Source organism: Hyperoodon ampullatus, assembly GCF_949752795.1.
Source record: "Hyperoodon ampullatus genome assembly, chromosome: 4".
In the NCBI taxonomy this organism is placed as follows: domain Eukaryota; kingdom Metazoa; phylum Chordata; class Mammalia; order Artiodactyla; family Ziphiidae; genus Hyperoodon; species Hyperoodon ampullatus.
Window position 1 is genome coordinate 120855605 of NC_136917.1, and position 25350 is coordinate 120880954.

Sequence of the window (25350 nt, forward strand, 5' to 3'; positions counted from 1 at the left end):
TTGATGGTGCATCCTGTGGCAATTTCAATGACAGTTTGCAACTTTTCTGTTGGTGTGGTGCATCATTTATTCTGCAATGAGCTGGATGTTGTTTTAAACACTATGAATTGCAAACTGCATAAACAGGAGAAAAGCAGATGTAGTTAGAAGGGCCCCTTATAAAAGTCCATTTAGTTTGTATAAACAGTTTAAAATTTATGGAGCCTCCTTTGTTTGTAATTAAGAATAGTGGAAATGAAAATAACATTTAAAATAAAGTGACAGGGGCTTCCCTGGTGGCGCAGTGGTTGAGAGTCTGCCTGCCGATGCAGGGGACATGGGTTCGAAGATCCCACATGCCGCGGAGCAGCAAGGCCCGTGAGCCATGGCCGCTGAGCCTGCGTGTCTGGAAACTGTGCTCCACAACGGGAGAGGCCACAACAGTGAGAGGCCTGCATACCGCAAAAAAAAATAAAAAAAAAAAATAAAAAATAAATAATAAATAATAAAATAAAATAAAGTGACAGGATGACTTTATATACTAATAATATTCCCTCAAATCACATAAGGTAGGCATTATCGACATCTATGTTTTACTGATGATAATCAAAGAGATTAATTGACTTGCTCTAAATGACACTGCTGGTGGTGAAGTAGGGATTCAAGCCCAAGTCTTTCCCTACTATTCCTCATGTAATTCCATAACCCAACCCTGTGGTGTCTTCTTTATACAGTTTATTTTTGGTGAAAAATGAACCTGCAGCAATAAATAAAACAAAGCAGAGCAATTTAAGTACCCAAGAGGAAAGGTCCCCCACCACACATCCTCTTGCTCTACCTTTTATTCCAACCATTACCATGGAAACCAGCTACACCATCTATCTCCATCTTTGTGCCTCCAGGATTTTTTGACTTGGCAGTGTGGACCACCTACTGGAACTCACTAGGCTGTTCTCATGCATGCGCAAGCCTGGAACGGCAATCCTTGACCAATGGAGGATGGTAGCCGGTCAATAAATGCTCCTTTCCTGGATGGCTGCTCCTACAAATCTCTGCAATATACCTTGCGTTATTTTTTTTCTCCTTTCCTGTTTTGTTCTTTCCAGCTCTCAACTGTTTCCTGGATTGATCTCTGTAAATTAATGACCCATATTCAAGCCTTTATCTCAGGCTCTGTTTTCTGGGGGAAACCCAAGCTAACACAAAAACTTTCTGCAAACATGAGCTTCAAGACTGCTCACTAATTACAGCAGACATTCATTGTTTCTGTCATTTGGTATTCACTCTTTCTTCTTCTTTTTTTATTGAATTGTAGTTGATTTATAATGTTGTGTTAGTTTCAGATATATGGCACAGTGATTCAGTTTTATATATGTATTTATATACAACTTTTTCAGATTCTTTTCCATTATAGGTTATTATAAAATATCGAGTATAATTCCCTTACAGTAGGTCCTTGTTGGTTATCTATTTTATATATAGTAGGTGTATATGTTAATCCCAACCTCCTAATTTATCCCTCTCCCCCTTCCCCTTTGGTAACCATAAGTTTGTTTTCTATGTCTGTGGGTCTATTTCTGTTTTATAAATAAGTTCCCTTGTATCAGTTTTTAGATTCCATATATAAGTGATACTCTATGATCTTTGTCTTTCTCTGTCTGACTTACTTTACTTAGTATGATAATCTCTAGGTCCATCCATGTTGCTGCAAATGGCATTACTTTATTCTTTTTCATGGCTGAGTAGTATTCCATTGTGTATATGTACCACATCTTCTTTATCCATTCGTCTGTCGATGGACATTTAGGTTGCTTCTATGTCTTGGCTATGGTAAATGATGCTGCAGTGAATATTGGGGTACATGTATCTTTTCGAATTATAGTTTTCTCTGGATATATGCCCAGGAGTGGGATTGAAGGATCATATGGCAACTCTATTTTTAGTTTTCTGAGGAGCCTTCATATTGTTCTCCATAATGGCTATACCAATTTACATTCCCACCAACAGTGTAGGAGGGTTCCTTTTTCTTCACACCCTTTCCAGCATTTATTATTTGTAGACATTTTGATGATGGCCATTCTTCACTTTTTTTTCTTATGGTAACCATAGCTTGAATTCTTCTTTTTCTAACTCAGTCCATGTGGCTTTGGTGTACCCGATTCCATCCCCTGATCCACATATTCCAGGCCATAGTCTAGGTTTGGAGGAGAACACGTGATCTAATCAGATGCTGTCAGACTTTTACTGGGAACAGAACTTGTGCTCCTATGGGCTGGGCTGGGCCCCCTGAGAGGCTGAGAGGTCTGTGCCACCAATGCCGTCATGTGGGACTGGAGACTGCAGAAGGCAGGACTAATTGAAGGAAAAAAAGCCATGTCCTGATCATACTATTTGAGTCCTGAATCCATCTATGCACCAAACTAGATCCACCCCTGAACTGTTAGTAAACCCATAAATTGCCCTTTGGCCAAGCTGCTCACTTGCAATGAAAGTGTCTCAACCATTCTCCAAATCTTCAGGACGTCTAGGTTCAGGCCTTGCCCTGTACTAGTAGACATCCAGACGCATCTCAATTTCCATTGCACAAGTATCCTGCCAACAACAGGATTAAAGAAACTACCATGGGGAGATAGATTTTTTTCCTCATCCCATCCATCCAATCAGACTGATATGTTCTGGGTGAAATAATCTGTGGCACAGTTTCAATCTTCCCTCGCAGAGGAATGGCAGAGTCTCAGTATCTTTGCTGATGAGATCATGGAAGCTGTGGCTAAGATGGAGTCATTTCTGTCTTGATGAAAGGGGTGGGTTAGCTGTGTAGTGATGACTTTGGTGTGACTCACTTCTACTGGGGCCCTGGTGTCCTCTTTCATTTTCTAGAATTGCTGTTTTTGAGGAATGCTCTGTACTAAGCTGTATACTGAGTCTACACTAGGATAATGCATTCACAAGCATCGCTGGTGGTGGTTTGGATAATCCAGGTTCTATCATCTGCAAGACTTTGTGCCTCAGGTTTTACCTTCTTGTTCTCATTTATGCTTATTTCACTTTTGGAAATTCACAGCCTTCTTCCCTAATCTAAATCATTGTCTTCTGCAAACCAGTGTCTTCTGAGGGAGATTACTCAGATTTAGAAGAGTTTTACCAGAAAGACCTTTTCCTTTTCATTTCCCTCCACCTCTGCTTCTGCTTCTAGATTTATAACCTACCTGATGGTGTGAGGCAGATAAAGCCTTCCTAGGCAAGGGGATGAGGGCATCATGCCAGTCTTAAGATGGCCCTAGTTTCTGAGCATAGAGGCAACCACTTAAATCTCTAGAGCTTGCATGATTTCTCAACTGCTTCAAGCTCCACATCAGAGTATCTCTGGCTTCTTAAAGGAACAAGAAACCCATAAGCTCACCTCATCTGTCAGCCATTCTTAAGGCTTTTTCTCCATAGGCTGAACACTTTTATAACTTTCTTAGTTGTCTGAGGTGTAGAAAGCTCAAGAAGAGGTGCCCAGAGTTAGTCTGGGACAAATACAAGGGTGTAGGACAGACTAGCAAACAGAAGTCCCAAGCTGAAAGGGGACACCAAACTGAAGAAAAGTTCTGTTCATCTAAGCAGGCTCTCTGAACAATGCCTTTTCCCCTGGGGACTTGATCTCCCAGTGTCCATCTGATCATGTTCTCACTATTAGTTCTATCTTTTGAAGACAATGCTTTCCTTTGAAAAAGAAGTCTTTATCTCTGGCATCAGGGCTTTTGTTATATTTGCCAAGGGGCCCTGGGGCTCAATTTTACGTACTGGGGGTGCTTATATGTTCCTTTGAGTTATTGTTAATTTTTTACTTCTAGGTAAAGAAGTGTGATGTGACTAGTTTTTTAGTTTTTAGAGTAAAGCTCTAGTTATAACTACCCTGCTTTTGCCTGTTGGTATAACTCAGTAGCCTACTTTTCAGCCAGGAGAATGGGGTCCTGAAGACAACTGAGCAACAGAAGGATGGAGGAAGGCACTTCTAGTTATACTGGTAGCCTTGGACTGACTGGATGCTTCAACTGGCCACCTGTAGGCACGTTGATGAGAGGCTAAATAGAATCCTGCTCTATTTAGGATTGCCTTTGGGGCCCCCAAGTAGGGCCTGCTAAAGTTTCTTTTACCTCCTACTATACATAAACAAATTGAATTACACAATTATGACAAAAACATACCTCACCAGCACCATTGGCCATCCCTCAGGCATTTAGGGTTATAAATCAAGGTCTAGAGAGGGCACATCTGACCTCACAGAGCTGAGAACCTGGCTCAACACAGCTAGTTGTAGGGATTTCTTAGACACCCTGTTGCACAATTGTGAGATTCATCACCAAGTCTTCCAATGGGCTTCTCTTGGTGCTCATTTTGTAAAGACTTTAAAGCTGATGGTTATTTATTAGTGAGCATTGCTCTGTGCAAGACACTATACTTAGCACCGCAAGATAATACAAAGAAGGAAAAGAAAGTGTTCTTGCCTTCCACACATTTACAATCTTGCTTCCGAAGCCGGGGCACCCAACAGACAAAATTAAACAATGAAATACGTGTTTTGTAGGAACACAAGACTGCAGTCCTGGAGATGTTACAAGGTAGCTGGTGATTACTAATTAGGTTTACTCAATATAATTTACTTTTTTGATGATAAATAAGTACACCATTGTTGTTTTACATAACCTTAACATTCATCACCACCCAAAGACAGATGTAGATTTTGTTTCTGATGATGAATACCCTATGATTTATTTTGCAGCTCTGACTTAGAAACTAAGATGCTGTTGTTATTTTATTTATCAAAACTAACAGTTGATGGAACTAGATTGGATATTGCTATGGCCCAGGAAAAGTTCTGAGCCACTGAGAGTATACTGTTGCCTGTCTGAAGAAGTCAAAGAAGCCACATGTGGTAGGGGAAAAAAAACCCAAAATTTTCTGGAGTCAGACGAGACTAGGTTCACGTATAAGACTTATCTTGACAATTTGTGAGCTATGTGACTTTGGGTAATCTACTTAATCTCTCTGATGTTCCAATTGCTCACTGGTAAAGCAGAGACAATATCTTTCTTACAGGGATATTGAGGGGATACATGGTTTAATGCACATAACACACCTAGCATAATGGCACGATATGTGAAACTGGTAGGCACCCCATAGTGATAGCCTTTAGACTGATGCAACTATACACATCTGAATTGCCTCTTCAGGTCACTTGAATCTTCCCATAGGATGACCAGGAATTGTGACATATGCCGAGGGCCCAGGGTAAGTTATGCTGGGCTCTATCTTGATTAGAGGTTATGCAGTTTTAAATGCCAGGTATATAACAGTAATAATTTAAGAAGACATTATTGGTTTCAATAAATTTTTTAAAGTCTAGAATTTGTTTTTACTAACTGGTAATTCATAATTGGTAAAAACATTTTCTACACTTTTTTTTTTTAACAAATGAGATCAAATGATGTCTTCTAAGATGAAAACTATAATATGGTTGATGTTGCTGGTAACAGTGTTTGAATAAGAGCTATGGTTTGGTCACAGAAACACTTGTCTATATCATACACTTGTCTAAATGCACACAAACGCATTTAGAGAAAGTAGTGGTTGTCAGGGTCAAAGGCATTTATATATGTACCATAGACAACTTTGTAAAAGGAAGTTGTTAGGATACTGTTACAGGCTGAATGATGTCCCCCCGTCTCCAAATTCATATGTTGAAATTCTAACCCCCAGTATCTCAGAATGTTTTTGGAGATGGGGTCTTTAAAGACGTAATTAAGGTAAAATGATGTCATGGGAAGGGGCTCTGATCCAGTGTGACTGTAATCCTTGTAAGAAGAGGAAATTAGGACACAGACAGGTACAGAAGGAAGATGATGTGAGGACACAGGGAAGAAGACAGCTACCTACAAGCCAAGGAGAGTAATCTGAGAAGAAACCAATCTTGCCAACATCTTGATCTAGGACTTCTAGCCTCCAGAATAGTGAGAAAATATATTTCTATTGTTTAAACCACCTAGTCTGTGGTGTTTTGTAATGGCAGGCCAAGCAAACAAACATAGAAACCAAGGTAGTCCTAGAGGATTGGGAGCTTATCTTTACCCTGTGGTTAAAGGTGTGTGAAGTAATAGAATAAATCAGTGCTACTCAAAGTGTGGTTCATGGACCAGTGAAAGTCAGCAAATAGTTTGTTTTTAGTCTGTGAGAAGCACATAAATTGAGAGAATAAATGTTTATAAATTACAAAAAAAAAAAAAAAAGAATTAGGAGCTTGTAACCTGGGACCAGGATCATTCCATTTAGATCTGGCCACTATTTTTCTCAAGGGAAAAAACATAAAGAGGAGCTTGTGATTCCCTGAACCAGGTACTTATACTGCTAAGCCAAACCCAAAATGTGATATTCAATATGGAAGTCTGAGAATAGAGTACAAACTGGGTTTTAACTGATGTCATTTAAAATGTGTGAAAAATCAGCTTGACTAGCTGGAGGATTGAGAATTTGCCATTAAAATAAAGTTTAACAGTCTTAGTACTCAAAATTTGGTTTTGTAAACAACAGTGTAGAAATGTGATTAAGTTCTCAAGGTGAGCACCTAGGAAGATCTACATTTCAATCTAAACTGTAACACTTCTGAATGGTGTGGTTTTGGTCAAGTGACTTGAGCTCTTTAAGCTTCTGTTTCCTCGTGTATAAAAAGGGGCACTTCCCATGGCTGTTACAAGGATTAAGTGAATTAGTAATGAGTTATTGTGTAAATGTACAATAAGTATGAACTGTTATTATGTTAATATTAAAGCACAAAGTCCTTTAAACAGTAACTTGCTAATAAGGAAGAAGTACATGTTTTTTGCAGGCAAACTGTGCAAGAATTCAAACTTACTTGCAATGGTTTACACAAAGGGTAGCAAATGCCATTGATGTGATTTCTTTCTAATTACTGCAATGGCTGGTGTGAAAACCCCGGTGGTTCTATACTCTCAAGTACGATAGTGAATTAGCTTACAGCGAAATATCCTCATTGCTTAAAAGATTGTTCACTATGGGGGTAGGGCTACTTCTTTGGGTCAGGGTGGGCTGTGGTTCATCACAGTGTTCTTTATCGATTCTTTTGCACTGTTGGTGGTTTTCTCTTCTTTGTACCTGTATACGTGTGTTAGAGGAGGTAGGATATGGTTAGTGGCTTATTTTTAGATCTCACGTAACTCTTAGCTGTGCCTCTGCTATTACAATTCCAGACACCATAGCTTCCCCGGTTACCCTTGCTTTGCTAGCTCCTTTTACATTTTATGGTAGACCAGTTGATCGTTGAGGCTGAAGAAAATAAAGCACGCAGAGCTAAGGGCTGAGAACTATATTTCTTTCACAAACCCTAAAGAGGAGGAGTGACTCAGACCTGGGTGAGCACAACGTTACCCAGGCCCTCTTAAAATAGGAATGTTCTTTTCCCTGAAGCTGTAGGGATTAGTGCTGTGGGCCTGGGAGTTCCTGAAATGAGCCCTCCCAGGGCACTTCCCCAGGGCACAGCGTGGGCCCCTGCCCCTTCCTGGAGGAGGGTGGGGACCCTCGATTCCCATGGACACCCTTCCTGCCACCTGCCATAGTTGAGTTTCCAGAAGGGAGAGGAGGGCAGATCCTGGGGGAGTCAGGGAGAAGAAAGCAGGGTTCCCGGGCAACAAAGCACCACAGAGAAGCCTATGGCAGGTCCACGTAGCCCCAGGGGAATTGACGATAGCAGGGAAAAATGTCCTCTCTATGGTTCCAGGCATGGTGCTCAGTCACCCTTCACAAGCCCATCAAATCCCTTCTGAGGCAGATCCTGCCTGGAATGTTCTGTTACTTTCTCCAGAATATCGTTTGAAGTTAAGAGCCTAAAATCATAAATAATGTTCCTTCTTGCTTTCTCCTTCCAGCGTGGAAAATCTTACAGAGTTTGTTTGTTTTTGGTTTTGGTGTTGTGTTATTTTGTTTTGTTTTGTTTTTGGTAAAAATGTTTACAGAAATTTGGGGGTTATTTCCAAAACAGGATGATAATAAAGACATATCTTTTCTGGGAGTGCTGACCAGGGACCTATTCAAGTTTGAAGGAAAATAGTCCGAAACGGGTACCCCTGATGGGGAGAAGAAACCTGGAAAGCAGTAATGCCAAAGGGGAGCTGGGGTGATAGTGCCCAGCCCCCGAGCAGCCAGACTGCAATGAGAGAAGGCAGCACGAAAGGCCAGACCTATTTTGGGACACGTACCCTGAGTCACGGAGTAACAGAGACCAGAGGTGACAGCTGGTCTCTTGGCTTCTCGGTGAACGAGCATCTGGAATATCACTTTGATTTTATAAAGCTCAGTTTAGGGGTATAGAACCCTAGGGAATTTGGAGAAGGGCAAGGAGAAGGAATAGTTGGAGGTGAGGACTTGGGGAATCTGATCAGAGGAGAGATTAAAGGAACTAAATATGGGTAGCTAATGGGGGGTTGGTAATGTCTACTAATTCATGATGCCCTAGAAGGCAAGAATTATTATAGTAGGAGATGTTAAAATTAGAAGATAAGAGATGGGAATCGAAAGGCTGAACAGCAAAAGAAAATGCTCTGGAAAAAAAAAAAAAGAAAGAAAATGCTCTTGCCAATTGTATTAGCTTACACAATAGGGCTACCATTTCCAAAGGAATTTCAGTGTGTGTGTGTATGTGTGAGGCCTCCATTATTTTAGATATTTGAAAGCAGATTTTTAGTATGGTGGTACCATAAGCTTCTCTGGATCAGAGACCATTGCAGCACAATTATACTTTCATTGCTTGATTAAAGTGAATTATACCTGGGGTCACCTGAGCTCTAAATTTGGCAAAAAGTGTCTGAATGCAGCTTCTAGAACCCACAGCCTTAGCAAAGTAACCTCAAAATGCTCCTCTAAAATGTAGGCTTCTTTCAAAAGATTTTGATTTGCGTCTTACAATCTATTCTGTGATGAGAAAAGGAATTCTATGAAGGCTAAGAAGTAAGGGGCTTAGTCTTCACATGGAGGAAGCATGGTCCTTCCATGGAGAATGCAGGGAGACCCAGAGAGAAGTAGAAGGCAAGGACCACATTCTGGACAAGAACCCATCAATAAGCTTGATAGATGAATCCTAAAGGATGCTGTGACATATGTGGTTCCTGTTACAGTACTGGGGATCTGGTTAAGTGTGGATAAGTGTTTGAAAGTCCATGGAAGACTGTACTAGCAGGGATTTTGATTTGGACTGAAACAAGCCTTCTTTTTGTTAATTCCAGTTTCAAAAACAAGAGTTTGCTGCTAGGTTTGGAGGACAGCTGGGAAAAGCCTCTGGACTTGGATCCATACAGGCCTTCTCAGACATTGGGGGCCTATAACGGGCCAGACATTTTTGCTGTCTATTTTTATTTATAAATAAGTCCTACCTCCCAGGTGCTGGAAAGCTAATCCAGGCTGACAGATTTCCTTACTTGACTGCCTTGGTTTTCAAGGCCTGTGTCACTGCTATTAATAGTAAACTCTATATTCTTAAAGAGCTTTTCTGTCTGCTCTGCCAGTCTTGGGGCAGACCTTGGTAAGAAAGATCAAATTGGGGTTAGGCTGGAGGAAGACAGAAGCAATTAAGTAGAGGGACAGAGAGGCACCAAAAGAAGAAAAGCCAGGAATTTTTTGAGGGAAATTAACCTTAAGAGGACTTTGAAACTTTCCTTGATACATTCTTCTAGCAATTGGTTTTAGGGTTTACATAATACAAGAATTAAGGAGCTCAACAGGACCCATGGGTAGATGGAAAGTGCTTTCGATTACCAGATTAGTTGGCTTCTACGAGACGGGAACTCAGAGATGATCTTTGTTGAGTGAGCTTCTTTTCTGGCTCCCTTTTTCTTAAGCAAGGTTTGGCTTAAAACAGCAATATGTATCTTTTTGCTAGTCTCTTCCTTTGGTTTTCAAAGTGCATTGCATATTTTGGGAGAAATTCCAGTCAATTTTGGTATCTTTGTGTTTTGCTTGTTTATCCTACTGTGGCCCAAAGTCTCAAGCAAAGATTGCACAGTGCCCCCAAACACTTTAGAAGCAAAACTTTTACTAATGGAATTCTGGGGAAATAGAATTTATGCTTAACTCCTAGTTAAACATAAAACCCCCTTTGCTTTAATCCTTGATGTTGAAATCCTTTCTAAAATGTTTACGTTTGCTTTTATGTCTGCACACAGTGCATGGATATGATCTAATCTCTCTCTGATGATTCAGCATCTTGCAGCCCCTTAGTTCTAAGTGTTTTATGGTTGGGGGAGAGGGTACAGAAGGTTGGAATGAGCCTAAGCCTTGGCTGAAAAGGCTCTTTTATCTAATTGTGTTTGAATCCTGGAGCCGACTGGCATTCAGTTCTAAAATCCTACAGACTCCAGCCCCAAATGCTGCAACTCCTTTAGCAGGACCAGAATAAATTGTCTGCTTCCATCTTATCTCCTCTTAGGAAAATTATGAAGCCCTGATAGTGAAGACCAGGGCAAGAGCTGTGTCTATAAGTGAGACAAAAACCGTACAGGAACTATTCCCCTGGGGCATGGCTGGGTGCGCCTGACTTTTAGGCCTGAGGCCACGTGCTCCTGAGTTTCTGCCTTGACATGCAAGAGACCTGGATGGGCCCATGAGGCACAGGGATGCTCCTAGCTCTTTTCCAACACAAACAGCTGAGGAAGTGTAAATGTATTCATTTACGTGGGGTGGAGGAGTCATACTCCAGTCTGTCTTCCCTTTGAGTTCAAGGAAAAGTGCCAGGTTGGAAGACATAAATAGCCCATCCAAAGACAATTTTGAAAGTCCCCTCTCTCTCACCCTTTCCATCCCAGCTGCCAGAGTGATGGTGGGTCACTTGAGAAGGACAAGAACATAATAGGAGGTCAGTATTCCTATTTGCCTTGGCTTCTTGTGCTTGCTGTGACAACGACGAGAGAACCCACTGCATTGAAACTTCTGAAACCACCTTTTTCAGCTAAAGGATTTACAGCATTTATGAAGTAAATGGCCAGATAAATTAGAGCTGTGTCAAGGACGACAGGAGTTAGTCAAGGGAGCCCCGTGGTGCCTTGCTCATCATGAATGATGTATAGAATGAGGTAATGCAACCAAAATTAAGTGAGAGCTGCAGAGTCACTTTCCACACAGCTGGGAGTGAAGCTTTTTGATGACCATACGATTTTTAAAAATGTCCCTGGAGCATCAGAAGGCCTGAATTCTAGAAATGCATTGCCTTGCAACCTTATGTATGTCACAGGTATATCTGGCTTTCAAGGGAAGTAGGCTGTCTCCAAGGGGAATGCCACAGATATTGACATTGGGAGGTTTGGGAATGCCTTTCCCTCCAGTTGTTCCTTGGTCTCCATCTGTGGTCTGGGCCTTCCAGCCTAGAGAATCAGCATGATTGCTGTTGGAAACCTGGGAGATGGGAAGGTGTGATTGGAGAGGATAAAAGGTGAAAATCTGAAATGGGGGCAGTATATCTTGAGGGAATTAATTGGCTAATGCAGAGTTTATAAAAAGAGCAGCCTCCATGATCCACTTAGAAACAGAACTTTTACCTGCCTTGAGCTTTCCTTTACTTGAGGCTGTATTTCTAATGTTTACCATCAGCTGACTTTTCAGGCTCGTGGACTTTCCTTCTGAGGAAGGGAGTCAAGGAGACATGGGTTAGCCCCTGTTCTGGCTGTGTAGCCTTGGGTCTCATCTGCAAATGGAGAGAGACCATCTGCCACAAAATGTGGTTTTGAAAATTGATGTAATGTCAGTGGCCAAAAAATATCAATTCTCTCCTTCCCTTTAGTTTCCCTCTCTCTTTTTCCTTTTCCTGTTGACTTTTCCCATTAATATTCTAGTAGATGTTTTCCTTGAAGCTGATAAAACTTCTGCTTATAAAGTGGGCTCTGGGCCTGCTCTTTTTGGAAATTCTGCTTTAGCCAATTAGTTCCCTTTGGAGGAATATATTCAGAGGATTATGAGAGAGAGAGAGAGAGAGAGAGAGAAACCACTATTTAGGGAGTCATTTGGAGTGCATACGAGGATTAAGAAAGGGGTAAGAAAGAAGGCATTTTATTCACCATGGGTAAAAAAGGAACATGATTCTTATAATCCAGTTGTTTTCTTCAGTGTCCTGAGCATTAGTAAGAAACAGTGTAAAAGACAAGAAAAAAGATTTTCTATGGACCTGTGTTTGTTTGACATTTGATTTTGTTCTGTCTACATTATTTGGGAAACTCCCAAGCTGAGAAATGTTTGCAAGAAAGCTATTCCCTGGGGTTCCTGCAGAAGCAAACACAAAACAGATATAGTGGGATGAACCCTTAATCCGGGTCTCTCAGGATTCCCACAGATAAATACCTGCTGAACATGAGCTCATGATATATAGTTGTAAAATACACAAGAAGACAAGCTACCATGAATGTACATTAGTAGATTTTTAAAAAGCACATTAGAATTAGATAGTTTCTGATAATTTTAGATAGTGGAGTTATTGGGTAGAAGCTATGAAACTAACATTTTAAGTAATTAAAGACACATAATAGGGAATTTAAAATATGAGAAAAGAACAAACTATTATAAAAAATAATTAAAAAAAGAAAAGGCAAATTTGAAAGAACTTACTAGAACTTCCAGAAGGGACTGTAATTGAATGCAATTGAAGTGAGGATTAGTAAGTGGAAAGTAGATCTAATAAAATTACCTGGAAACTAGCACTGAGAGATAAAGTGATGGGAAATATATAAAACAGGTGAAAATACATGTAGAACAGAATTAAAAGGTTTATATATGTTAATCATAGTTCCTGAAGGAAAGAATAAAGGATGTAGGGGAAAAGCAATTCTTCATTTTTGAATTTTATTTTATTTTTTTAAATACAGCAGGTTCTTATTAGTTATCTGTTTTATACATATTAGTGTATGTATGTCAATCCCAATCTCCAGTTCATCCCACCCCACCCCCGCTTTCCCCCTTTGGTGTCCATATGTTTTTTTCTCTACATCTGTGTCTCTATTTCTGCCTTGCAAAGTGGTTCATCTGTACCACTTTTCTAGATTCAACATATGTATTAATATATGATATTTGTTTTTCTCTTTCTGATTTACTTCACTCTGTATGACAGTCTCTAGGTCCATCCACGTCTCTACAAATGACCCAATTTCATTCCTTTTTATGGCCGAGTAATATTCCACTGTATATATGTACCACATCTTTTTTATCCATTCCTCTGTCGATGGGCATTTAGGTTGCTTCCATGACCTGGCTATTGAAAATAGTGCTGCAGTGAACATTGGGGTGCATGTGTCTTTTGGAAATATGGTTTACTCTGGGTATATGCCCAGTAGTGAAATTGCTGGGTCATATGGTAGTTCTATTTTTAGTTTTTTAAGGAACATCCATACTGTTCTCCATAGTGACTGTATCAATTTACATTCCCACCAACAGTGCAAGAGGGTTCCCTTTTCTCCACACCCTCTCCAGCATTTGTTGTTTGTAGATTTTCTGATGATGGCCATTCTGAGCGGTGTGAGGTGATAACCTCATTGTAGTTCTGATTTGCATTTCTCTAATAATTAGTGATGTTGAGCAGCTTTTCATGTGCTTCTTGACCATCTGTATGTCTTCTTTGGAGAAATGTCTATTTAGGTCTTCTGCCCATTTTTTGATTGGGTTATTTGTTTTCTTAATATTGAGCTGCATGAGCTGTTTATATATTTTGGAGATTAATCCTTTGTCCATTGATTCATTTACAGTTATTTTTCTCCCATTCTGAGGGTTGTCTTTTTGATTGTTTATAGCTTCCTTTGCTGTGCAAAAGCTTTTGTTTCATTAGGTCCCATTTGTTTATTTTTGTTTTTATTTCCATTACTCTAGGAGATGGGTCAAAAAAGATCTTGCTGTGATTGTGTCAAAGAGTGTTCTTCATATGTTTTCTCCTAAGAGTTTTATAGTGTCTGGTCTTATATTTAGATCTTTAATCCATTTTGAGTTTATTTTTGTGTATGGTGTTAGGGAGTGTTCTAATTTCATTGTTTTACATGTGGGGGGAAAAGCAATTCTTGAAGAGATAATGACTAAGAATTTTCCAGAGTTGGGACTTCCCTGGTAGTCCGGGGGTAAGACTCCATGCTTCTAATGGAGGGGGCCTGGGTTCAATCCCTGGTTGGGGAACTAGATCCCACATGCATGCTGCAAATAAGAGCCTGCATGCTGCAACTAAAGATCCTTCATGCTGCAACTAAGACCCGGAGCAGCCAAAATACACTAGACTTACTGAAATGAAATCTAAGAGCTCAGAAGACAAAGAGGAAGTCTTAGAAGCAGTAAAAAAGAAACAGTATATTATTTACAAGAACTGACAACAGACTTTTCAAGAGCAAAAAGAAGACTAATATTTTCAACAGGCATAGGTCCATGGAAACTCTGTTTTCTTGTTTTTCAAGCAGTATCTTGCTAATGCTCAGGACACTGTAGAAAACACGTGGATTGTAAGAATCTTGCTCCTTTTTTACCCCTGGTGGATAAAATGCCCTCTTTCTTTCCCCTTTCCTAATACTCATATTCACCCAATGTGATTCCCTAAATAGTGTTCCCCTCCCCACTCTGGTAATCCTCAGAATATATTCTTCCAAAGGGAACTAATTGGCTAAAGGGTAAAGATAAAATTTTGTTATTACACCCCCATTTTTGAATGATCATTTGGGTGAACATCAAATTATTCAGTAACATATTAAATTCAGAAATTAGGAGTGAGAAGCAAGAAGGAATGATGAACACATAAGTTAGTAAACATGAGATAAATCTAAATTAGTATTGACTCTACAAAATAACAATGGCATGATTTAGAGGTAAAAAGACAAGGAAAATTAAAAGCTGTACACAAGTAATATGCCAGACAGGAAGGCACTGATTGGATTTAAAGTATTCTAAGTTCTTGTATTGTTTAGGAGGAAGATAGAGATATAGATTAAACATAAACTTTGTTAAGGTAGGTATGCACATTAAAACTTCAGAATAACCACTAAAAAAGAAGAAGAAGAAGAAGAAGAAGAAGAAATATATAACTTCCAAACAAGGAGAGAAGGGGCAAAAAAAATAAAGAAAATTCATTTAATGTATTAGAACCCAAAATAGGAGATAAATATAACTTAGAGTAAATAGGAAACACAAAATAAAATGGTGGTAATCTATTCAAATATGTCAGTAGTGGGGCTTCCCTGGTGGTGCAGTGGTTGAGAGTCTGCCTGCCGATGCAGGGGACATGGGTTCATGCCCCGGTCCGGGAAGATCCCACATGCCGTGGAGCGGCTGGGCCTGTGAGCCATGGCCGCTGAGCCTGTGCGTCCAGAGCCTGTGCTCCGCAATGGGAGAGGCTACAGCAGTGAGAGGCCTGCGTACCACACACACACACACAAAAATGTCATTAGTTACAACACATGTAAATGGACTAACTCTCCTGTTAAAAGATCAAGGTTATCATATTGAATTGAAAAGAAAAGCAAAACAAAAGCCAGAGACATATCTATTACATAAAGACCCCAAAGTTAAAAGTGAAAACATGACAAAAGATACACCAGACATATTTTAATCAAAAGAAAGCTTATAGGGACTTCCCTGGTGGTGCAGTGGTTAAGAATCCACCTGCCAATGCAGGGGACATGGGTTCGAACCCTGGTCTGGGAAGATCCCACATGCCACAGAGCAACTAAGCCCATGCCCCACAACTACTGAGCTTGTGTTCTAGAGCCCATGAGCCACAACTACTGAGCCCAAGTGCTACAACTACTGAAGCCTGCATGCCCTAGATCCCACCCGCCGCAACTACTGAGCCCGTGTGCCGCAACTACTGAAGCCCACGTGCCTGGAGCCCATGCTCTGCAACAAGAAAGCCACTGCAATGAGAAGTCCATGCACTGCAATAAAGAGTAGCCACACTCGCCGCAACTAGAGAAAGCCTGTGCACAGCAACAAAGACCCAATGCAGCCAATAAATAAATAATAAAATAAAATAAATTAAAAAACCCAGAAAGCTGATATAGCTAAATTAAAATCATACAAAGTAGTGTTTATGTCTTAGAGGTAAAGATGGTCCTTAAATGAGGAAAAAAGAAACAGTATGCTAGGAAAATACAAATTCTTTTCAAGGACTCATGGGGCATTTAAAAAAAACTCATGTACCTTTACAGAGGAAGTCTTGGTAAATACAGTAAATACCAAAAAATCATATATACAACAAGTTCTCTGACCACAGTGGGATTAAATGAGAAAACAATAGGTAGAAATTTTAAAAATCCAATATTTTTGGAAATTAAAAATAACTTTATTACTAGATAAATAATGAATAACAATGGAGACAAAATTTATAATTAAACAATAATGTCACAGATAAAAGTAGTGTGATAGAGCTAAATTCACTTTGTTATAAAGCAGAAACTAACACACCACTGTAAAGCAATTATACTCCAATAAAGATGTTAAGAAAAAAAAAATCGAATGCTAAAAACTAGGAAATTTCAACAAAATCTAAGAACTGACCTTCTTGTTCTCCTTTATGCATTCTGTCCCTAGGAAGGTAAGATGATTTACCTAATTAGTACATTTGAGAGGAATAAGCTGAGCTTACTGACCTCAGCTCTGCTCTTCTTTCCGGGCACACGCATCTGGAGAAAGCATATGTTTCCCTCTTCTCCCTTGTGTCATAGACTTTACCCGGGCAGCCCTTTCAGGGTATTCTGCTTAGTCAGTCCATCAGTCAGTCAGTCAGTCAGTCAGTCCGGCAGTCAGTCAGTCAAATTCTGGCTCTCATATTAAAATACAACCTCCCACCTAAACTTTATCAGTAATAAAGTTACTCCTTTATTGGATTTCTCAATTTGTTCATAACCTGGGCAGGAAAGAGGGAAAGCACAAATAAAAGTTTTGAGGAATGAATAAGGAAACATGGTAAGATTTAGTAGATATTAAAAAATAAAGAGTATACTATGGCTAACCAAATACCCATAAAGTTTAAAACTTTGATGAAGTAGACTGTTTCATAGAAAAATAGAAATTTACCAAAACTGACTCAAGAAGAAACAGACAAGTAGTTATAGTCATTAACAAAATTCAGTTTTTTGAAAAAAATCTACACATATACATGTGCATGAGGATACACACACAAACATGCCAAACTTCTCATTTACAGGTGTGTTCTATCAAACATCCAATCTTATACATATGTTCCAGATAATAAATAGAGTGAATGCCATTTTATCAAACTAGTGTAACTTTGATAGAAAATCAAAGTTTGATCAGTACTAAAAACAAAAAAAGTCAACATGAAAAAGGAAATTTGGAGGCCAATAATCACTAATAAACATAAGACCAAAAATCATAAATAAAATATTTACAAGTCAGTATCCAACTGTATCTTTCTGAGTTTTATATATGCGTATTTATGTGCATGTGTGTGTGTGTGTGTGTGTGTGTGTAAACCAAGTAGGGCTTACTAAGTACTAATGTAAAGAAGGTTTAACAATAGAACCCCTTTTAATGTAACATTAACTAAAGAAGAAATATAATCATTTAAATTGAAGCAGAAAAGGCACTTGAAAATTCAATATATTTTCATGACAACAGATTTTTAGTAAAATGGAAAAGAAGCATTTGATAAAGGATACCTACCAAAATTTAAAGTAAATATTATACCCTATGATATTACCTTCAGAGAGGGATAAGACAAGAATGCTTATCATCACAGTATCTATTTATCAATGTACTGGAGATTCTGGCTAGTGATGGCAGACAAGAAAAAGAAATGGAAGCTGTAAGGACTGGAAAGCAAGAAAAACCTTTCTCTTTTTTAAATTTATTTTTTATAAGTGTTTGTCTTTATTTTTCTTTCTTTTTTAAATTTTTGTATTGGAGTAGAGTTGATTAACAGTGTTGTGTTAGTTTCAGGTGTACAGTTTTTCTTGTTTATTAGACAATGTACTTACATATCCAAGGGAAGCTGTCAAGTAATTCAAGGATTGGATAAAAGAGTTTTGGCAGTTGAGCTCCAGGGAAGCTGACTCTGAGCGGAGATTAGCCTGCAGAGAGGTTGTTAGGTTGTGCTCTTGATATCAACACCTATGGAAAGAGAGGGTGTGACTGTGCAAAGGGAGAAGTTGAGCTGCAATGCGGTCCTAAAGGAGGGCCTAGACAACCCCATGGGAAGGTCTGAAGCTGGCAAGTCCCTGAAGAATTGTCCCAAGTTGGGATGAGGAGGCCCTGCCTTTCCATCCCCAAGTTGACCACTTTTGAGGGGTGGGATGCTGCGGGAAGGGGAGTGGCTCTGGGCTTGCCTGCTGCTTCCCACCAAGACGCTTCTTGAAGAGGGCTGGGAGAGGAGGTCTAACTGTTGGCATTACTTCCTGCACCTCAGGGGATAAATTCTTTAGTCTTGAAGGGGATGTGGGTGGCACTGGGGTCTACTTATTCATCTAAGTTCTGGGAGCCATCTCTTGAGGATTCCTGTGGGAGTCTTTTCCTTGGGGGACACTTGTAAGAGGAAGATGAGTGGGATGAACTATAGCTCCTCTTGTTGTAGCTGGTCTTGGGGTCACATGCGATACTCATCGATCCCTGCTTTACTTGGCATGCCAGATCCGTCCCCCTCCCTCCTCTTAGCTAGCACCTGTACTAGTCTCAGTGGCTTACCTGGTGGGTGACCCAGATCCTCATTGCTGAGAGGTCTGACACCCTGGTCACTGATGCCCTTCTTAAGCCAAGGTTGCTGCAACTGTCCAGGTACCATCAAACCTGAGCAAGAAATTACCAAGAGGCACCCAGGTGCATCACTTAAATGCCAAATATATTCTTCCCTGCCTACATTATGAAACAGCAACCCTACCTTCTCCTGGTAATCAGAGTTAATACCCCTGCCTCTCTGAACCTGCCACTCATTATGATAATTACATCTCCTTGGCGTCTAACAATTAAGTGCTGCCATCTGGCCTCTGTTATTTCAGGGTCCTAGCGTCATCATTGCTTTCAGTGAGCCAGGCTCTGTAAGGGCCTCTGACTGTCATTCCTGGCCTGCAGATGGGAGCCACCACTCAGCTTAGGGAGGCCGGTGCCCCTCTCACCAGCACATTCTCTATTGTTTGGGCCCTCCCAGGGAGCATCGTCATCCTATGGATTTTTCAGTTTGACCCTGTAAGTCCACTCTTGTAGGCCTACTTATCTGAGTATTTCTTCTACTTTCTTCCTTGGCATTCTCCCTTCACTTAGTGAGGGCTAGGGTGAAACAAACTTTTTCTATAAAGGGTCAGAAAGTAAATATTTTAGGCTTTGTAGGCCACAAAACAGCCTTGTTTGCATATCTTTGTTTATTTTTTATAACCCTTTAAAAATGGAAAAGACATTCTTAGCTTGCGGGCTGTACAAAAATAAGGCACAGGCTGGATTTGGCCAGCAGACTGTAGTTTGTGAACCCCTGGGGCATCACTTTTTCATGCTTCTGGGAGCCATCCTAGCAGGGTGTTTGCACAATCTCCCAGGTCCTTAACTGGACCCCTGTTAAATCCCATGTCTTGTCACAGTGCCCTAAACACTCCCTTCAACTTTATCTTCTGCTTCCCTTGAGCCAGCATCCTCAGGATCCAGTCCAGTGCATACTCTCTTGGCTCTCGCTGAGACATGTTTTCTAGGTCCTGTAGCTCCTTTTTGGCATGTTCTCTTTTCTTCTTAATCAGGATCAGCATGTCCTGGACTGGGTTAACCTTCGTTATTGTCCTTGTTGCGAGGAGTGGGGGGGGGGGGGGAAGGTCCCAAGGGGGATGCATGTTGTCCTGCAGGAGAGAGGCCTCTTCAATACGTACAAGTGAGGGGGAAAGAACTAGACCTGAACAGGGAGGGGTGGGCCACTTCTGCAAGTTCAGAGGTTGCCAGGAGATTAAAGAGTTTCATAAACCCAGGAGTCCTCATTCCTGTGACAGGGTTCACTCTTTCCCAGCCCAGGCTCTGAACTTACATAGCCGACCTGCATGAACTGAGAGCTTCATCTTCTTTGGAGCTCTGCTTCCCTTGTGGGTAAGTCCTGGGCCTGGTCCTTAGCATTTCTTCACTCTTCCCTCAGGCTGCGTGATGTGAGAGCCACCTTATGTATATGATGCTATGAAGATCCTTTGGCTTTCACATTTAGTTTTTAACTGACAATTTCTGTTAGCCTTTCTCTTTTTCAGAGGATTAATGAATCTTAGCTATAGCCACCCAATTCCACTATTCTTGTTATTATTTGCCCCTTATATCTCAAATGCCTGATAAATTACATTCTCTTGTGCACTCTCTTTCACCAGAATACCCTCTCAGTTTACCACTGATGGAAGCTTTAACAATTACACCTCTACCTTTTGCCAGTGATGGGTCCTCATTGTCGGTCATGCAGAGGATGACCCAATTCCCAAATCTCGTTTTAGCATCTGCTTTCATGGCCTGTTTCAGGTTGGGTTCTCCAGGAAGCAGACTTTGAGATAGAGATTAACCTGCAGGAAGCATGCTCTTGAGGTAGATACCTGTGGACAGGACAAGAAAGAAGCAGGACTGAATCGAGGAGAAGATGAGCTGGGATGTAGTCTCAATGAAGACCTTTGTAGGAAAGCTGTAGAACTGGAATGGCCCTTCAAAGTTGTCCCAGCTGATAAGAGGGGGATGAGTTCTTATTCCCTGACAATCAGTCTTTGCATGGGGATTCCACAGAAAAGAGACGTGACCTTAGGTTAGGCACTTTCTAGAGAGGACTACCAGCTGGGGTGTGTTTGCCAGTAGCATTTCCCACTGAAGGCAACTAAGCCCTTCAGTCTTAAAGGGTGATCTAAGTGGCACATCACAGCATTCACTACGAAGATCCCTAAACACTGGCCACAAATGTAGGGAATTTTCAGAGTTAGAAAATATAAGTAATGACACCTTTTGAAAGAATAACAAAAATTCTAAGGTGTCTGGGAATAAATCTAACCAACTTTTATGACATCTTAAGAAAAAATGATAACTTTATTGAAAGACATTAAAGTAGACTTAAATAAATAGATATATCATGTTTATGAATGGCAAGATTCAGTATTTTGAAGATGTTAATACTCAAATTAATATAAAATTCAAAATCCCAATAGCTTTTAAAAATTTGACAATATTATTCTAAAATTGATTATTATTCTAAAATATGAACAAACAAAGGGCCAAGAATAGCCAAAAGAAGTTTAAAGTCAGAACAAGGCAAGAGGACTTGCCCTACTGGATAACCAGATTTATTAAAAATTAAAATAATAAAAATAGGAGGTTAGTGCTTTGGAATATAGACTAGAACAATCTAATAAAGATTTTACCCTTGTTTGAATAAATACTTAATACATGATTGTGGCAGCTTTGTAAATTAGCGGGAAAACAGATGTTTAAAAAATGGTTTTAAGACAACTGATTATTTCTATAGGAAAAGATAAAATTATAACTGTTTTAGTCCATGTATAAAAATTTGATTCCAAGTACATTGAATGTGTATAAGTTGTAAAACTTTAAAAGTTTTACAGGAAAATATACAGAAACATCTTTATGACTTTGAGGTAGGAAAAGACTTCTCAAATAAGGCCTGAAAACCACATATCATAAAGGAAAATACTGATAACTTTGACGCCTTCAAAAGTTTTGTACAGCAAAGACAACTTAAATAAATGACAAGTCATGACATAAGATATTTGCAATATATGTAACTGATAGAGAAATAATATCTGGAATACTTAAAGAACTCCCAAAAAAGCAATAAAAAAAAGACAAGTCAACGTATCCATAGGTGAAGGATAAGAACAGGCAATTCAGAGAAGATGAACCATGAATGGCCAATATGCTTTTGAAAAGCTGTTCACTTTCCTCAGTGACCTGGGAAAAATTCATGAAGACCATAATGAAATACTTTTTCACATCCATCAGTTTTACAAAAACTGAGAAATTTGCCAGTTCCAAGTGTTGGTGAGGATGTGGCACAAGAAAATATTCATACTCTGCTAGTGGGGGTGTAAAGTGGGAGTGTACACTGGAACAACCACTTTGGAAAACAATTTAGAACATCAAATAAAATTTGGAGTGAATTTTCACCCCAGCAATCCTCTGCTACGCTAGGGAAATTTTTTGCACATGTGGCTAAGAATGCTCAATTTAGTATTATTTGTAATGGATGGAAATTGGAAACAGCTTTAACTTCCATTCACTGGTGAATGGATAAGTTGAAGTGTCTTCATACAAAGACATATTATACTGAAGTTAAAGTAATCTAGAATCACATGTCTCAATGTGGATGAAACTTAAAAGTAAAATCTTGAACCAAAAAAACACCAAACCCAAAACCAAGTTGCAGAATATTTATAGTATAACGCTATATATTGTTTTTGAATATACACACATTATATGTATGTAGTTCAATGTAACTGCACACATTACAGACATGTAGCATGTTACATACATTGCATATATGTAATGTTCCATATTACATGCACTACACATATTATACATATATTACATATATTTTATAATATTTTATGAAATATTATGAAAACATGAATGAAAGTGAAAAACACCAAATTAAAGATGGTAATTCCTTTTGTAGAGGGGAGTGTGAGAAGGAGAAGAATGGGATTGAGGAGGGGGCTTTCATCCTATCTGCAATATTTTTTTTTCCCCTTAAAAACTCTAAAGCTCTAAAATTATAAGGCAAAATTTTAAGCTTTGACAAAACTGAGTGGTGAGTACATGAATGTTCGTTGTTTTATTTTCTACTTTTTGGTATGTTTGAAGTACAGAATTTAAGGAAAAAATTAAGAAGTTTAAATAAATGGATTGTCTAAGGAAAATCTATTATTGTGATTTGATTAAAATTAGAGTTATAAATCCTTGTTTCTGACCAGTGAAACCCAACTTTCATGGAATTTAGCCTGATAAACTCTATCTCAGACTCTACAGGGACCCTGAAAGAGGATAGTTAGATGATCCCCCAAAAATCAAGTGTACTGAGAGTAATCAGATGGGATCTCTTTAGTCTGTCTTCTCTGGGGACTTTGAGGATGGGATGGGGAAAAGAATGTTGGTTCAGGGAAAACCTCAGAGATCAGGAGCTTTGAAGGAGATTTAGTAACTTGTACAGGACCTAGTCCAAGGTCTCTCTGTCTCTGCTGTCAGGATCAGGCTTCCTACCATTCATGTCACCCCCTGCATCCTCGCATCTCTGTGGGCTTGGTGCTCTAGGTGTCCTGGTCAAAGAAGCTGTGAAGCTGTGACATTCCAGGCCTTCCCCTTAGGGAAGGAGCATGGAGGCAGCACAGCTGACAACATCCCCTGTCTGTTCAGTAGATATGGAAAGATTGGGCTGTGCTGGGAAGGTTGGCGATCACAGCCATGAGGAGGGAAACCTTGGCAAGTCAGTGTTGGAAGGGACTTTAGAGACTGTGGAGTTAATCTTTTGCGTGTGCGTGTTCAAATGTTTTATTGCAACAGAGTATATAAAGCAGGTGACCATGAAACTGCTCTGGTTAGAGAAAATGAGGGGACCCCAAAGAATGGTCCTCTGTGCTCCTGCTTCCCCCTCTCCATCCCTCCCCTCTCACTCACACCCCTGCCAGTCCCCGACCAGGCTGTAGGAAGCACATGGTGTAAAATGCTGGTTCACGTCCAAGCCCTTCATTTGATAGATGAGGATATTCACGTCTAGTGGGATCCTGTGATTTGCTCAAGGTTACCCTCAGCTGGTGGGGGTAGATCCCCTTGACCCCTGCCAGTACTCTGCCTACCTAACCCTTCAAGCAGTTTCTTGATTTTCATGTAAATGAGCCACTATCAGCAGGCTATATTCGTTTTTAATTCCTTTGTTTATTCATTCTCTATATTCTAGATTTTTTTAAAAACACAATATTGAGTGTATTTATAACAATCTATGATATTATCATCCTGCTGTGTTCCATCATTTTATTTCACCGAGCTCCATGTGAAGGCATCAGAGTTAATTCTTAAGCGTTATGATGATGGAGGAGGGAAGAGGGATCCAGACTAATTCCATGTGGGGAGATAGGAGATCAGTGTTAAGAAGGAGAGGAATATCTCACTCTGTCTGTTCTCCCCAAACAGCTCTCTCCTAAACCCCACTCTGTTAGATAATAATTTGGTTTATTAAGCTGCATTTTAAAAATGCCCACATCTCCCCTGCAGGTAAGATCCATTGATCACTTGCACCACAAACTGAATATTAATGACGTTTCTAGAGCACTTTCTACATGCCAGGCACTATGCTCAGTGCTTCACACGCATTATCTTATATAATCCACATCATAGTGGTATGAACTAAATACAATTATTATCTTCATTTACAGAAGATAAATGGAGGTTTATAGAGATTAAGTATTTCACTCAAAAGCACACAGCTAATAACTAGCAGAGTCAAGATCTGAGTTCATGCTCTTAGAGGCTATGCTATCCTGCGATGGACAGTCACTTTCATACCCGATACTCAGAGAATGGGTGTTTCACTGGATGTTTGGAAGAAGGGGTAATTAATTATAGAGCAGGTGGACATGGCTGGGTGCGGCTTTCCTCCCCATTTTACGACATGCCTTAAGTTACTTCTGTATTGATTTTGATATGAGATTCCCAAGAATAAATAAAGTATGAAAGAAGAAGGCATCTAAATATCGCCAAATTGTAAGAACCAAAAACTGCACTTTAAGTATAAGATTTGCTGTAAAACACTTACATGAATGAGAGCATAATTTCTGGAGGAACTAAATGCTATCAGCCCCGATTTCCTATCGCCTTTGTAGACTTTCAATTCTTAAAATCAGCTTTATAGTGAGAAGGAACTGTTAGGGACATTTATGTAATATAAAAGTTAATTATTGATTATCTATTTCAAAGAGAGGTAAGCTGGGTATTTGAAATAATACTTAAAAAAAATCTCTTTTTGCAAATGGTGTCAGTCTTCACATCATTCGAATACATTTACAAGTAACAGATTACCAAACTCAAATGGGCTTAAACAACAAGGCTATTTATTAGGTTTTATAGAAGGCAGTTTGGAAATAGAAGGGGCTTTATGTTTGATTGATTCAGTAACTCAAAAAGTGTCATCAGAGGGTCAGCTTCTCTCCATGTCTTTATTGTGTCTTAAGATTTGGCTTCATTCTTGGGTTGGTTTTCCTTGTGTTCGCAAAATGGCTGCCAGCAGCATTTGGGGCTAGAAGCCTCCTTATTCACATACAGTGAGGAAGAGAAAACCAGCTTCCTATTGCTCTCCCTCAAGAACGAAGAAGAACATTCCTGGAAACCTCCTTTCCTTCTCACTGGCCAGAATCAAGG